The following is a 17,823-nucleotide window of genomic DNA, read 5'->3' on the forward strand; positions in this document are numbered from 1 at the left end:
ACTGACAGAGACAGCAGGCATGATACAAGAGACTGTCAGAGACTGCGGACATGATACAAGAGGCTGTGGACATGGTATAAGAGACCTTGGACATGATATAAGAGACCGTGGACATGATACAAGAGACTGTGGACATGATACAAGAGACTGTCAGAGGCTGCGGACATGATACAAGAGACTGTGGACATGATACAAGAGACTGTCAGAGGCTGCGGACATGATACAAGAGACTGTCGGAGGCTGCAGACATGATACAAGAGACTGCGGACATGATACAAGAGACTGTCAGAGACTGCGGACATATTATAAAAGACTGCGGACATGATACAAGAGACTGCGGACATGATACAAGAGACTGTCAGAGTCTGCGAACATGATACAAGAGACTGTCAGAGACTGCGGACATGATACAGGGGTTGTTGGAGACTGCGGACATGATACAGGCGTTGTTGGAGAAAGTGGACATGCTTCAGTGGTATAAAAGAGACTGTGAGAGACTGGAAACATAATATATTACAGATAAGTGTCTGTCTCCTAAAACGTAAAATGCTGTTAAAGTCTAATATCCTTGAAGTTGAAAAGAACATGGATGATCCTTCCAGTGATGATGTGCCAGCAGTGTAAGGGTTACCTTCAATGTACCTTCTCCCATCTTCTGACAGACGATCCCGGTCGGTCAGTCAGAGTAATGTGCCTTCTGTCCTCCCTCCCTCCCCTCCTCCTCTGTGTACAGGAAAACATCACAGCAGGAGGAGGAGGGGCAGCTTCAGTGTACTCGGTCTTCGACACACAGTGACTGCAGAGGCAGCCTTGGAGACATCTGGCTGCAATGCAAAGTGTTGTCAACGGCGTGCGGGAACCAAGATATCCTGCACATGCCGCGGGCATTCCGGGACTCAGCTCTGATTGGCCGGGATCGCAGGACAGGGATCAATTTGCGGGATGGTCCTGGCCAATCAGGGACGGTTGGGAGGTATGGTGTAATAGTTTTGCACAGAGCGGCTCAGATCCTCCTCTTCTCAGGTCCCCGCCAGTGCTCCTGGCCCCTCCCTCCTGCTGAGTGCCCCCACAGCAAGCAGCATGCTATAGGGGCATCCAAGCTGAGCCGCTGCTCTGTATGTCCATTTAGACATGGAGCCATGGCTCAGCCCCCCCCCCTCTCTCTCTCCTCATTGATTCTCTGACTTTAATTGATAGCAGCAGGAACCAATCGCACCCGTTGCTGCCTCAGCCAATGAGGAAGGAGAGTCCCGAGATTCTTGTGTAACATTGCTGGATGGAGATAGGGATCAGGTAAGTGTTAGGGGGGAAAAAAGAGGAAGAATATCTGCGCTCAGAACTAAAAATAAACACAATAAAGAAACATGTATACAAAAGACCGCCAGCTCAATAGGTAGATTACAGTCCTAAATATATATATATATATATATATATATATATATATATATATATATCAATAATAAAGTCCCAAAAGTCTTTGTGAAGCAGGGAGGAAAGGAAGAAATCAATTCCAGTCAACCAATCACCAGTGTGTGTAGCAGGAAAACCTATTTCCACCCTGTGATGACACTCAGGGCTCCTTACCAGAAGGTTTGACCTTCCTTTTACAGAGCGGTCAAACTAGCGCCAACAAGATAGCAATACACTTGATGTGAATGGATGGATCCTTCTCAGCTCCCTCGGCTTTACCACTTAAGCCCCAGACCTATTTCTGACACTTTTTGTTTACAAGTTAAAATCAGTATTTTTTCCTAGAAAACTACTTAGAACCCCCAAACATTATATATATATATATATATATATATATATATATATATATATATATATATATATATATATATATATATATTTTTTTTTTTTTTGTCACACGGTATTTGTGCAGCGGTCTTTAAAACGCCATTTTTTTGGAAAAATTACAAAAAATCACATTTCACTGCATTTAAAAAAACTAAACAGTAAAGTTTTTTTGTATATTGTGAAAGATGTCACACCGAGTAAATAGATACCCAACATGTTACGGCTTAAAATTGCGCACACCTGTGGGATGGCGACAAACTACGGTCAATATAGAAATCTCAATAGGCCACGCTTTAAAAATTTTTAACGGTTACCAATTTAGAGTTGGAGTGTAGCTCTTTTATTTTAATTATTGCCCACTCTCTGGCGATCGCGGCGATACCTCACATGTGTGGTTTGAACAGTGATTTAATTTGCGGCTTGACTTCCATATGCGTTTTCTTTTGTGCGCGAGCTAACGGCGATGGGGGCGGCTAAAATTTTTCTTTTTCCTATTTATTTTATTTTTTTTTTAACTTTATCACAGGTTTTTTTTAAAAAAAAAATCTGATCACTTTTATTGCTGTCACAAGCAATGTAAACATCCCTTGTGACAGTAATATGCAGTGACAGGTACTCTTTATGGAGGGATCGAGGGTCTAAAAGACCCTCGATCCCTCCACTACACTTCCATGTATTCAAAACGCCGCAAACGGCATTTTTGAATACACTCGTTTTTTGAATTTGCCGCCTTTAGCAGCAGAGTAACCCGGACGTGACGTCATGGATGGCGCCTCTGGGTTACGTCATCGGAGACCCGATCGATGCCGCTTCCGGTTTTGATCGGGACTCCATCCAGCCGGCGGACGTGCCGGCTGGGTGCTCGGGTCTCCCGATGGGACGGGAGACCCGGGCAAAGCCGCGGAAGTTGGCGGAAAGTCGACCGTTGGTTCTAAACAACGGTACCGGGGTGATGCCTTTAGCTAGAGGCATCACCCCGGTATAACATCGCAAAGCCTGCCGACGTACCCCTGCGTCACTTTGCGGTAAGTGGTTAATAGGACTTCATTCCTCCAATAGGTAATACAATAAAATGGTCCCTCAACAATGTCGATGCGAATTGCCTCAGAGGACAGAAAAGGGTCAATAGTGAAGTATGTCTTAAACAAATGACTTTATTAAAAGTAGTGCACTTACATGAATTCACTGTAGGATCAGCATGTATAAAAAGATTCAACCGCGGTATGTAATAGCGTGCTTCACATAGGTACATCCGCCTTACGCGTATCGTCACAGATCTGACATCATCTGAGGCGTGGTTTACCAACGTGAGCACACATAATAAAGCATAGAGCCTGGAAGTGACATAACCGGAAGTAGTCACTTCATGCGTTCCACTTAGTGTAATGCCGTAACCAGATGGATAGGAAGCGTTAGGAGTCACTTAAGCCCACGCTCCCGAAACCACCAAAGCTGGACACACACCGGAACAAGCAACAACAGGCAGAGAGCACATTCATATCCCACATATGACATATTGAGACATGAATAATCATAATAAATTATGAAAATGATAATTTATAAAAACATTAGCCCTAGCCTGGCAAGACTGGATATTATAAAAAAGGGGACAGTTAACCACTTAAATACAGGGCACTTCCCTCCCTTCCCGCCCAGGCCAATTTTCCCCTTTTAGCGCTGTTGCATTTTGAATGACAATTGCGCGGTCATGCAACACTGTACTTACACCAAATTTATATCATTTTCCCCCCACAAATAGAGCTTTCTTTTGGTGGTATTTGATCACCTGTGCGATTTTTACTTTTTGCTAAACAAATAAAAAAAGACAGAAAAGTTTGAAAAAAAAAAAAAGTTTTTTTGTTTATGTTATACAATTTTGTAAATAAATATGTTTTTTCCTGCACCGATGAGCACTGATGAGACTGCACTGACAGGCACTGATGAGGAGGCAATGATGGGGTGGCACTGATGGGGTGGCACTGATGGGGTGGCACTGATAGGCGGCACTGACAGACGGCACTGATAGGCGGCACTGATAGGCACTGATATGTGGCACTGATAGGTAGCACTGATATGCAGCATTGGTGGGCACTGATAGGCGGCACTGCTGGGCACTGATAGGCGGCATTGATGGGCACTGATAGGCGGCACTGATGGGCACTGATAGGTGGCACTGACGGGCACTAATGGGCACTGATAGGCAGCACTGGTGGGCACTGATGGGCACTGATGGGCGGCACTGATCGCCACTGACGGGCGGCACTGATGGGCACTAATGGGCACTGATAGGCGGCACTGGTGGGCAATAATGGGCACTGGTGGGCGACACTAAAGGATGGCAATGATGGGCACTTGTGGGCAGCACTGATAGGGAGGACACTGGTGGGCATCACTGATGGGGAGGGCAATGGGGGCTCCCTGAGCCCTGATTGCCATCCCTGGTGGCCATAGTGGGCATCCCTGGGGTCATAGTGGGCATCCCTGGGGTCATAGTGGGCATCCCTGGTGGTTCTAGTGGCATCCCCCCCCCGAGGGTCTGCACTGGTAATCAATGATCTGATTACCAGTGCCGACCCCCCCCCCCTGTCAGGGGAGCCGCCGATCGGCGCTCCTTTACTCGTGCCTGTCAGGCACGAACTAAGGAAAGCCGATCAACGGCTGTTCCTGTTTTACTATGTGACCAGCCGTGATTGGACACGGCTGATCACATGGTAAAGAGCCTCCGTCAGAGGCTCTTTACAGAGATCGGAGATGCAGGGTGTCAGACTGACACCTCGCATCACCGATCGCCGCTCTGCGCGCCCCCGGGGGGCGCCCAGAGCGGTGTTATCCTGCCGCCGTCATATGACGTCCGGTCAGGATAACACAACCACATTCCCGCCGTCATTTTGTAATAGGGCGGGCGGGAAGTGGTTAAATAACTGCTAATATGACAGTGTCAGGCATGAATATAGATAATAACCACAAATGACAATAACCCACACACATCCAGGTTCAACAAAAGTCAAATATGACCAAGGTATGTCCTGGAAACATTTTCATAATTATAAAAAGCAAACAAAACACATGGCTGTGTCATAAAAAGCATAAAACACAATAGATGGACAGTAAATAATAATATGATAGAACAAAGTCAGGATGAACTAATTCAGCTATTAGGAGGTTGGACACAGTGAATGAGCCTTCTTCATCTGGTCCAACCTCGGTTCCTCAGCCTGGGAATGCCCCTAATAGAGTACCTGTAACACCGGCCCAAAGGGGGTGCAACAATGCCCGAGGAAGAGGTAACAGAGGTAAGTCTGCTAATAATGGTAGAGGTGGAAAGCCTCATCATTATCCACCTCGCTCTAACCAGTGTTATGGGGGTAACCAGCATAATCAGGGGGATCACTATTCTTGATATGGGGGTTATGGTTCCCCATGGAGAGACGGTGGTGCATCCCATAATCGCTTTGAGCCCCTTGCTTGCTAGGGATGAGTACTATAGCGATGTGGATGATGATAGGTATATTACCAATCACCTATAAAATACTCCACGAAGGTGTAATTATTATGGCTAACCAAACTGGTCAGGGGCAGGTCCTGATCCTTTTCATCCCACCAGGCAAGGGGGTTTTCACAGACCCAGGGATATGAATGGTCAGGATTTAGAACAAGGAGAGGGACCAGAGGGGGGCGGAGGAACCGACAAAAAAAGAAAAAGGACATAATAGATGCCGGTATCTTCAACCTTAGCTCAGCTCCCCTCACTGACAATGAAAAACTAGTCCTCAACCATGGCCTTAAATATGCTCCAACTAAACCCATCAACAGGTTTAGTCTGTTTATGGGTGTTCACAAATATATCAGCAAGATCAATATTAGGAGGTATGTTATGTCTAACCCCATTAGGGACCACCGATTGGTGGCAGATGGAGTTAGACATGCGGGCCTATCTAACGCCTCTTTGTTCAATCCTCTGGGTTTTGTAGCTCCTTCAATAAAGGTTTTTAGGGATCTAGTTATTAAAGATGTAGAAAATCTTCAGATCAGGAATGATCGGAACGAATCTAGATTCAATGAAGGTTTAAGGTCATTGAAAAAAAGGGAGGATATTGTTGTCCAACCAGCGGAAAAGGGTGGGGGCATTGTCGTTCTTGACAAAATGGCGTACATCTCAGAAATGCACAGACTTTTGTCTGATAGAGACTAGAGTTGAGCGGACACCTGGATGTCTGTGTTCAGCTGGTTCGTGACCCGGACTTTTTCCGAACTTTACCCGAACACCGAACCCCATTGAAGTCAATGGGGACCCGAACTTTCAGGCACTAAAATAGCTCTAAAAAAACAATGTAGTTAAGAGCATGGCAAGTGCTCTGCAAACAAATGTGGATAGGGAAATAACTTAAAACAACAAAAAAAAAAACAAGAAAAATAAAACAATTTTCTTCATCTGTGAAGGACGAGGCCCATATGGAGTAGGAGGGAGGTTGAGGTGGCGGTGGATGTGGCGGTGTAGGTCGAAGCGGCGGTGGAGGGAGACGAGGTAGCCAACACTGCTTTTTTTTTAGTCATTTTAAATTAGGGTACACCCCAAAAGAGTGAGAAAGATCAAAAATATAACAATGGCTGGGTAAGGTCGGTATCCATCTCTATTCTGCACAAGGTATGGAAAAGTCCTGTGGGATCCATGCCTGGTTCATTTTAATGAATGTGAGCTTGTCCACATTGTCTCTGGACAGGCGGCTGCGCTTGTCTGTGATAACGCCCCCAGCCGTGCTAAATACACGTTCAGATAATACACTGGCTGCAGGGCACGCCAGCACCTCCAAGGCGTAAAGGACAAGCTTAGGCCATGTGCCCAATTTGGAGACCCAGAAGTTGAAGGGGGCAGACCCGTCATTCACTACATGTAGGCGTGTGCACACATACTGCTCCACCATGTTGGTGAAATGCTGCCTCCTGCTAAGACGTTCCATATGAGCTGCTGGTGCTGCTGTTTGTTGTGGCGTGCTGACAAAGCTTTTCCACATTTCGGCCATGCTAACCCTGCCTTCTGAGGTGCTGGCGGTGCCCTGGTTGCGTTGGCGACCTCTTCCTCCTCCTCTGCCTTGGCCTTGTGCTTCCACTGTGGCCCCGCTGTTAGGTGGGAATGCCAGCAGCATCGCGTCTACCAGCGTGCGCTTGTACTCACGCATCTTGCGATCACGCTCCAGTGAGTGAATTAAGGACGGTACGTTGTCCTTGTAACGGGGATCCAGCAGCGTGGCCACCCAGTAATCAGCACAAGTTAGAATGTGGGCAACTCGGCGGTCATTGTGGAGACACTGCAGCATGTAATCGCTCATGTGTGCCAGGCTGCCCAGAGGCAACGAAAGGCTGTCCTCTGTGGGAGGTGTATAGTCTGTGTCCTCTGTATCCCCCCCAGCCGCGCACCAATGATGGCATGAGCTGGCCTGGGTGCCACCCTGCTGTGAACATGGTTCCATCTCCTCCTCCATCTCCTCCTCCTCATCCTCCTCATCCTCCAGAACTGTGCCCCTGCTGGACAATTGTGTACCTGGCATTTGTGGGTGCAGGAACCCACCCTCGGAGCCAATTGTGAATGACTGCCCTGAAAGCCTTGGAAATGATCCCTCTTCCTCCTCCTCCTCCTCCTGTGCCACATCCTCTTCCATCATCGCCCGACTCGTTTTTTGAAGGAGGCATAGAAGTGGGATAGTTAAGCTGACAACGGCGTCATCGGCACTGGCCATGTTGGTGGAGTACTCAAAACAGCGCAACAAGGCACACAGGTCTCGCATGGAGGCCCAGTTATTGGTGGTGAAGTGGTGCTGTTCCGCAGAGCGACTCAGGCGTGCGTGCTGCAGCTAAAACTCCACTATGGCCTGCTGCTGCTCGCACAGTCTTTCCAGCATGTGCAAGGTGGAGTTCCAACTTGTGGGCACGTCACATATGAGGCGGTGAGCGGGAAGTCTGAAGTTACTCTGCAGCGCTGACAGGCGAGCAGCAGCAGGGTGATTTCGCCCGTTATCGCACACCACCGGGCCGGGCTTGAGGCTCGCTGGCAGCAACCACTCATTTGTCTGCTGTTCCATGCTCCTCCACAACTCCTGCGCATTGTGTGTTTTTTTCCCCCAAACAGGCAAGATTTAAAACTGCCTGCTGTCGTTTACCCTGGCTGTGCTGAAGTTGGTGGTGAAGGTGTTACGCTGACCGGATGAGGAGGCGGTAGAGGATGAGGAAGTGGAGTAGGAGGAGTTAGGAACAGGAGGCAAACTGAAGCGCCCTGCAATCCTTGGTGGTGGAAGGACATGCGCCAAATTGCTATCCGCCTCAGGCCCAGCTGCCACTGCATTTACCCAGTGTGCCATTAGGGAGATGTAACGCCCCTGACCGTGCTTACTGGTCCACGTATCGGTAGTTAGGTGGACCTTGCCACAGATGGCGTTGCGCAGTGCACACCTGATTTTTTCCCCCACTTGGTTGTGCAGGGAAGGAATGGCTTGCCTGGAAAAGTAGTGGTGGCTGGGCATGACGTACTGTGGGACAGCCACTGACATAAGGCTTTTAAAACTGTGCGTCTCCACCAGACGGAATGACAGCATTTCAAAGGCCAAGAATTTTGAAATGCTGGCATTCAGGGCCAGGGATCGCGGGTGGGTAGGGGGGTACTTCCTCTTCCTCTGAAGTGTTTGGGAGATGGAAAGCTGAACGCTTCCACGGGACATTGTGGAGATGGTTGGTGACCCAGGTGGTGGTGTTCCTGACAGAACCTCTGTTTGCGGGGTGGCAGGTGCCGGTATCACACAACAGAGGTGGATGAAGAGGCCGAGACTGCAGCGGAAGAGGAAGCAGGAGGAGCCAGAGACCTTTCTTGGTTTTGAAAGTGTCTACTCCACTGCAGCTCGTGCTTTGCACTTAGATGCCTGATCATGCAGGTTGTGCTCAGGTTGAGAAGGTTTATGCCTCGCTTCAGGCTCTGATTGCACAGGGTGCAAACCACTCGTGTCCTGTCATCAGCACATTGTCTGAAGAACTTCCACGCTAGAGAACTCCTTTGAGCTGGCTTTGGTGCGCTTGGTCCCTTGCTGCGTTGGACAGTAGCAGGCGTAGTGTCTAGGGCACGGCCGCTCCGCTTCTGCACCCTGCTCCCTCTTCTGCTGTGCTGGTGGCTCTGTGCGACCACCGCCTATTCCTCCAAACTACTTAGGTCACCTGCATGACCTTCATTCCATGTGGGGTCGAGGACCTCATCGTCCTACACATCATCTTCCACCCAGTCTTCACCCCTGCCCTCCTTGTCGGTCTCCACAATTCTGAGTGCCGCAGCAGTTGGCACCTGCGTTTTGTCATCATCGGAGACGTGCTGCGATGGTCCTTCCATGTACTCATCTTGAGAAATAAGTGGTTGGGCATCGCTGCACTCAATCTCTTCCACTTCTGGGGCAGGGCTAGGTGGATGGCCCTGGGAAACCCTGCTGACAGAGTCATCAAAAAGAAGAAGAGACTGCTGCATGACTTGGGGCTCAGACTGCTTGCCTGATTTGCAAGGGGGTGAGGTGAAAGACGGTTGGACATCGGCTGCAGGTGCCAACTCTGACCTTTCTGCAGTAGACTGGGTGGGAGACAATGTGAAGGAACTGGAGGCACTGTCAGCAACCCAATCTACTATCGCCTGTACTTGTTCTTGCCTCAACACTTGTAGAGGCGCATGATGCCCTACCAAATACTGCTGCAGGTTCTGTCGCCTACTCACACTTGAGGAAGGTGTTTCACTTGTGCGTGTAGCTGGCACAGATCGACCACGTCCTCTCCTTGCAACAGGAGCTCTACCAGCAGCACCACGATCCAGGCCACGGCCCCTATTTGACGTTCTCCTCATATTTCTGTAATTTATGATCTAAAGGTGTTTATTGAATAGCGGAACAAAACAACAACAGTATCCCACGGGTGTATCTCACAGTCAAATATGCAAACTATGCCCCAATTTAATTTTTTTTACCCCAAAAGGGTGTTTATTAAATAGCGGAATAGAAAAAACATTATACAAATACAACGGGTGTATCTCACAGTCAAATATGCAAAGTATGCCGCAATTTAATTTTTTTCACCCCAAAAGGGTGTTTGAGTAGCGGAATAGAAAAAAATTTATAAAACGGTGTATCTCACACGTACAAACACAGACTAGGCCCCGATTACAATTTTTTGTACCCTAAAGGGAGGATGAGGAAGAGGAGTAGGAGGAGTTCGGAACAGGAGGCAAACTGAAGCGCCTGCAATCCTCGTCGGTGGAAGATGCGCCAAACAAATGTAAAGACAGACTAAGCTGCAATTTAATTTTTTTCACCCCAAAAAGGTGTATATTGAATAGCGGAATAGAAAAAAGTATATAAAAAGGTATATCTCACACGTACCGATACAGACTATGCCGCAATTTAATTTTTTTCACCCCAAAAGGGTGTATATCGAATAGCGGAATAGAATTTTTTTTATAAAACGGTGTATCTCACACGTACAAACACAGACTAGGCCCCGATTACAATTTTTTGTACCCTAAAGGCAGGATGAGGATGAGGAAGAGGAGTAGGAGGAGTTCGGTACAGGAGGCAAACTGAAGCGCCCTGCAATCCTCGGCGGTGAAAGATGCGCCCAAAAAATTTGAAAGGTGTATCTCACACGTACCGATACAGACTATGCCGCAATTTAATTTTTATTACCCCAAAAGGGTGTATATTGAATAGTGGAATAGAAAATTTTTTATAAAACGGTGTATCTCACACGTACAAACACAGACTAGGCCCCGATTACAATTGTTTGTACCCTAAAGGCAGGATGAGGATGAGGAAGAGGAGTAGGAGGAATTCGGAACAGGAGGCAAACTGAAGCGCCCTGCAATCCTCGGCGGTAGAAGATGCGCCCAAAAAATTTGAAAGGTGTATCTCACACGTATCGATACAGATTATGCCGCAATTTAATTTTTTTTACCCCAAAAGGGTGTATATTGAATAGCGGAACAGAAAAAAATGTATAAAATGGTGTATCTCACACGTACAAACACAGGCTAGCCCCCGATTACAATTTTTTGTACCCTAAAGGCAGGATGAGGATGAGGAGTAGGAGGAGTTCGGAACAGGAGGCAAACTGAAGCGCCCTGCAATCCTCGGCGGTGGAAGATGCGCCAAAAAAATTTGAAAGGTGTATCTCACATGTACCGATATAGACTATGCCGCAATTTTATTTTTTTACCCCAAAAGGGTGTATATTGAATAGCGGAATAGAAAAAAGTATATAAAAAGGTCTATCTCACACGTACCGATACAGACTATGCCGCAATTTAACTTTCTTTACCCCAAAAGGGTGTATATTGAATAGCGGAATAGAAAAAAGTATATAAAATTGGTGATTTTTCAATAGCACATGTGAATACAGCAGTGTCTTATGTTTTATGTCACGGTCAGCAGCAGGCTATGAAGGGAAAAAAAAAAAAAAATTCCCCTTTAACTTTGTAATTTTTAAATAGCAGATTAGAACAGCAATCTGTAGTAAAATATAGCTGAACGCTGCACACAACAGACTGATAAAAATATATTTTTTTCTCCCTCCTCAGTGGGCTCAATTGAGGGCAAAAAGATTGTTCACTGCACCACCCCCCACACAGCAAAATCGATGTAGATCGCTAATGGACGATTGTTCTGTCCAGTGTCTCCTAATCTCTCCCTGCCTACTCTCTCCAGACTGTCCCTAAAATGCTCAAATATCTTTCCCTGCCTACACTCCGACCTGTCCCTGCATTCTTTTCGGGCACAATGTTGTTTTTCCCTGTCTGTCCCTAATCAGCATCAGCCAGCACCGTTATGTGTGCTCTCTCCCTACACTACAGCAGACTGACGCACAGCGCGCTGTGTCTCGAGCTTATAAAGACCTGGGTCACATGCTTCAGCTGGCCAATCACAGCCATGCCATTAGTAGGCATGGCTGTGATGGCTTCTATGGCACACCAGTTAAACGCTTGTTGATTGGCTGTTGAAAGCCTGCCAATAAAAGCGCGCCATTACATACAAAACAGGAAATAAAATTACTGAACACGGATTTTCATACAGTAAAGTTTTCGGGTCCGTGTCCGGGTAACAAAAATCCAATTATCCGGTACGGACCCGGATAATACAGTCCGTGTTCGCTCAACATTAATAGAGACACATATAGTTCTCTTTCTGTGAACCCCACTCTTAAATACAAAAAAGAGTTATCCCTGTTGGTAGACAAGGGCTATGGGGATCATATATTTACGAAAAAGGAGAAATCCTTTTTAATTCCTGCGGCCCCGCAGGTACCCGTCATATATTACCTTCCCAAGGTACATAAAGACCCCAACAACCCACCGGGTTGACCAATCATAAGTGGGATCGACTCTGTTACGAGTCAGATTGGGAGGTATATAGACGGGTACCTGCAACCGTTGGTTATAAATACCCCTTTTTACCTTAGGGATTCCACACAAGTTCTCAACCTTTTGAATAGTATACAGTGGAGAGAGGGCTACCTCCTGGCCACAGCGGATGTTAATTCGCTATATACTATCATTTCCTATGAACACGGGTATGGTGCAGTGGAGACCTTTCTTGATAGGGATGACTCTATTATACCCGCCCAACGACAGTTTATTTTGTCCCTATTGTTGTTTGCCATGCAACACAATTATTTTTGGTTTGGCGGCTCCTATTTTTTGCAAACTAGGGGAGTCGCCATGAGCTCAAAGTTTGCGCCAAGCATGGCAAATTTGTTCATGGCCAAATGGGAGGAGGATGTCATCTATGGCCGCCAGAGACCCCAGTTGGTTCTCTGGCGGCGATACATGGATGACGTCCTCCTCCTCTGGGATGGAGATAGAGCATCTCTTGACCTCTTTATTGAGGAGCATAATATTGCAACATGAGGCTAGTAATTTAAACATCAATTTTCTAGACCTTAAGATCGAAATTAGGGATGGTTCTATTGTGACCAGTACCTATTTCAAGAGCACTGATCGCAATGGTTTCATTGAGCAAGGGAGTTGCCACCATCCCTCCTGGTTGGGCTCTGACCCTAAGAGACAATTTTTAAGGTTACGTCATAACTGTACCGAGAGGGATGATTATTTGAAACAAGCACATACTCTTAAAAATAGGTTCATGGACAAGGGATACAATGAGACCATTTTGGATTCTATCATTTATGATATAGGTCAGCGAGATAGATCCTCCCTGTTGGGAGTAAGACCTAGAGCTCCTGTTGATCCAGATAGGTTTAGTTTTTCTTTTGTTACCACCTTTTCTAAGCAGTACCGAGATGTGAAATGCATTTTTAAAAAGCACTGGAGAGTTCTCAGAAATGACTGGGTGCTGGGTCCCCGCCTACCTTAGGCCCCTCCAGTTGTCTTTAAAGGGGTCCCTCCTTTGCATTTACAGATTGCTCCTAATGTCCTAGACAAACCTAATCATGTATCCTTTTTTGAAAATCTGAATGGTTTCTTTCCGTGTTGGAAGTGCGCGGTCTGCCAGGGTAATGTCCTTCCTGGTAGGAGGATATGTGAGTTTCAATCTACTGCCACATTCAATAATTTCCAGATCAAGCCTTTCATCTGTTGCTCATCCACCAATGTGGTTTAACTACTCCAATGTCCGTGCGGCCTACAATATATAGGCCGCACCATCAGGACTTTGGCAGTAAGAGTAAATCAAACATCTTGGAAACATCAGAAGGGGTTTTCTTAAACACAGTGTATCTAAGCACTATGCCAAACATCATGCAAAGAATCCTGCTGGTACCAAGATTTGGTGCATTGACAAATTCACTCCCCACTGGAGAGGCAGTCATATCTGGCGAGAGATTTCAAAACTTGAAACCCGCTGGATATTTGATATGAAGACCTACACTCTGTGGGGAATCAATGTTGAGTGGGATGTCAATTGCCACATTAAACATAGCTGAATTGGTTCATCCTGACTTTGTTCTATCATATTATAATTTACTGTCCATCTATTGTGTTTTATGCTTTGTATGACACAGCCATATATTGTGTTTGCTTTCTAAAATTATGAAAATGTTTCCAGGACATACCTTGGTCATATTTGACTTTTGTTGAGCCTGGATGTGTGCGGGTCATTGTCATTTGTGGTTATTATCTATATTCATGCCCGACACTGTCATATTAGCAGTTATTTAACTGTCCCCTTTTTTATAATATCCAGTCTTGCCAGGCTAGGGCTAATGTTTTTATAAATTATAATTTCCATAATTTATTATGATTATTCATGTCACAATATGTCATATTTGGGATATGAATGTGCTCTCTGCCCGCTGTTGCTTGTTCCGGTGTGTGTCCGGCTTTGGTGGTTTCGGGAGCGTGGGCTTAAGTGACTCCTAACGCTTCCTTTCCATCTGGTTACGGCATTACACTAAGTGGAACGCATGAAGTGACTACTTCCGGGCACTGTGCTTTATTATGCGTGCTCACGTTGGTAAATCACGCCTCTGATGATGTCAGATCTGTGACGATATGCGTAAGGCGGATGTGCCTATGTGAAGCACGCTATTACATACCGCGGTTGAATCTTTTTATACATGCTGATCCTACAGTGAATTCATGTAAGTGCACTACTTTTAATAAAGTCATTTGTTTAAGACATACTTCACTATTGGCCCTTTTCTGTCCTCTGAGGCAATTTGCATCAACATTGTTGAGGGACCATTTTTTTGCATTACCTATTGGAGGAATGAAGTCCTATTAAGCTGGGGGAGCTGAGAAGGATCCATCCATTCACATCAAGTGTATTGCTATCTTGTTGGCGCTAGTTTGACCGCTCTGTAAAAGGAGGGTCAAACCTTCGGGTAAGGAGCCCTGAGTGTCATCACAGGGTGGAAATACAGTATGTTTTCCTGCTACACACACTGGTGATTGGTTGACTGGAATTGATTTCTTCCTTTCCTCCCTGCTTCACAAAGACTTTTGGGACTTTATTATTAATATTTATATATTTTTATATGAATGTACTTTTTGGCGCCGCTCCTAACTTCACCAAGTGGGGGGCTGATGCACATTGAAGGTTTTTTTTATCTTAATGCAAAGAATTTGCCTTTCTGCCTTTAGAACCACTTTAAGCTTTGACAAAACACCCTTGAAGCTTATTGGTTTCCTTTCAGAGCTGAACCAGATTTTGCTCTCTCCAGTTTTAGTGAATCAACCCCAAGGTCTTCTTTCATTGGACAAGGTGGTAATCATGATATCATCCTTCCCTACTTTCTACCTCACTCAATCAGAAAACACCTTGCATTCGTTGAAAAATATATCTTGTGTTTGCTGAATGGTGAGGATACTGGAGCAAATGACTTCTTCTGTTCAGTGCACAGATTGGAAGTCGCTCCAGCAGCACCAGAAACGGGACGACGCTGACTGTATGTAGTATGGACTATTACAGTGAATTCTAGCATCATCAGTGGTCCCCCAAATGTGACACGTTGATATATACATTGAGCCAAGCTGGCCCAATGTTCATTTACAATATAGATCATTCGTGGAGTTCAGCTTTAAAATGACTGAAAGCCATCTGTCAAATAAATAAGAAAATCTCCCAAAGATCAAATAAGAATGAATAGTACTTTTAGTCCTTCACTGCAAAATTAAAGGGCAACATATTTAATAATCAGATTCTCAGAATTGGAATAAAAAAGGAATACACATTTTAAGGGGAATTGTATTACTGACAGAACAATACAACACATAGCATGATACTAGCCTGGGGCCTGAAACAAAGAGTATTGCTTTGTGAAGGCAATTTACATTGATCCCCCTTGCAGCTGTATTGTGATAGGTATGCACAGATTTTCAAAGGGCCATCTGCTCATCATGCCTCATAGGCACAGAAGACATTTTGTGACCTATGTATAACGGACAAAATCTCCACTGTAAAATATTAGTCCTTAAAAAAAATAAAATAAATATATATCATCCTGAGGAAGATGAGATTGTGCCTTGCCAAAACATTGAATAAAACCGTTATCGTGCATTCACCTTTCAAGACCCTTGAGGGCCGCTCTCTTTTTTGGTTTATATGCACTACAGTCTTTGCTGCCCACCTGGGCCCATTTTTTATCCCCGATTTTGTGTGCGGTGGTAACCATTGTACATATATATATATATATATATATATATATATATATATATATATATATATATATATATATATATATATATATATATATATATATATATATATATATATATATATATATATATATGTATATATAGTATCTCATAAAAGTGAGTACACCCCTCACATTTTTGTAAATATTTTAATATATCTTTTCATTTGACAACACTGAAGAAATTACACTTTGCTACAATGTAAAGTAGTGAGTGTAAAGCTTGTATAACAGTGCAAATTTGCTGTCCCCTCAAAATAACTCAACACACAGCAATTCATGTCTAAACCTCTGGCAACAAAAGTGAGTACACCCCTAAGTCAAAATGTCAAAATTGGGCCCAATTAGCCATTTGCCCTCCCCGGTGTCCTGTGACTTGTTAGTGTTACAAGGTCTCAGGTTTGAATGGGGAGCAGGTGTGTTAAATTTGGGGTTATTGCTCTCACTCTCTCATACTGGTCACTGGAAGTTCAACATGGCACCTCATTGAAAGGAACTCTCTGAGGATCTGAAAAAAAGAATTGTTGCTCTATATAAAGATTGCCAAGACCCTGAAACTGAGCTGCATCACGGTGGCCAAGACCATACAGTGGTTTAACAGGACTGGTTCCACTCTGAACAGGCCTTGCCATGGTTGACCAAAGAAGTTGAGTGCACATGCTCAGCGTCATATCCAGAGGTTGTCTTTGGGAAATAGACATATGAGTGCTGCCAGCATTGCTGCAGATGTTGAAGGGGTGGGGGGCCAGCCTGTCAGTGCTCAGACCATACACCGCACACTGCATCAAATTGGTCTGCATGGCTGTCATCCCAGAATGAAGCCTCTTCTAAAGATGATGCACAAGAAAGCCCGCAAATAGTTTGCTGAAGACGAGCAGACTAAGGACATAGATTAATGGAACCATGTCCTGTGGTCTGATGAGACCAAGATAAACTCATTTGGTTCAGATGGTGTCAAGCGTGCGTGGTGGCAACCAAGTGAGGAGTACAAAGACAAGTGTGTCCTACCTACAGTTAAGCATAGTGGTGCTACAGTTCATTGAGGGAACCATAAATGGCAACATGTACTGTTACATACTGAAGCAGAACATGATCCCCTCCCTTCGGAAACTTGGCCACAGGGCAGTATTCCAACATGATAACGACCCCAAACACACCTCCAAGACGACCACTGCCTTGCTAAAGAAGCTGAGGGTAAAGGTGATGGACTGGCCAAGCATGTCTTCAGACCTAAACCCTATTGAGCATCTGTGGGGCATCCTGAAACGGAAGGTGGAGGAGCGCAAGGTCTCTAACATCCACCAGCTCCGTGATGTTGTCATGGAGGACTGGAAGAGGACTCCAGTGACAACCTGTGAAGCTCTGGTGAACTCCATGCCCAAGAGGGTTAAGGCAGTGCTGGAAAATAATGGTGGCCACACAAAATATTGACACTTTGGGCCCAATTCGGATATTGTCCGAATTGTACTCACTTTTGTTGCCAGCGGTTTAGACATTATTGGCTGTGTGTTGAGTTATTTTGAGGGAACAGCAAATTCACACTATTATACAAGCTGTACACTCACTACTTTACATTGTAGCAAAGTGTAATTTCTTCAGTGTTGTCACATGAAAAGATATAATAAAATATTTACAAAAATGTGAGTGCTGTACTCACTTTTGTGAGACGCTGAATCTATCTATCTATCTATCTATCTATCTATCTATCTATCTATCTATCTATAGTATATATATATATATATATATATATATATATATATATATACATACACACGCACACACACACACACAGAGTAATCCAAAATATATTGCAGTACTCACGGGTCTTGAGAGTTGAACACACGGTGGTTATTATTATTATTGTTA

The sequence above is a fragment of the Pelophylax lessonae genome (genome assembly GCF_965119305.1).
Source record: "Pelophylax lessonae genome assembly, chromosome: 2".
NCBI classification, from domain to species: Eukaryota; Metazoa; Chordata; class Amphibia; order Anura; family Ranidae; genus Pelophylax; species Pelophylax lessonae.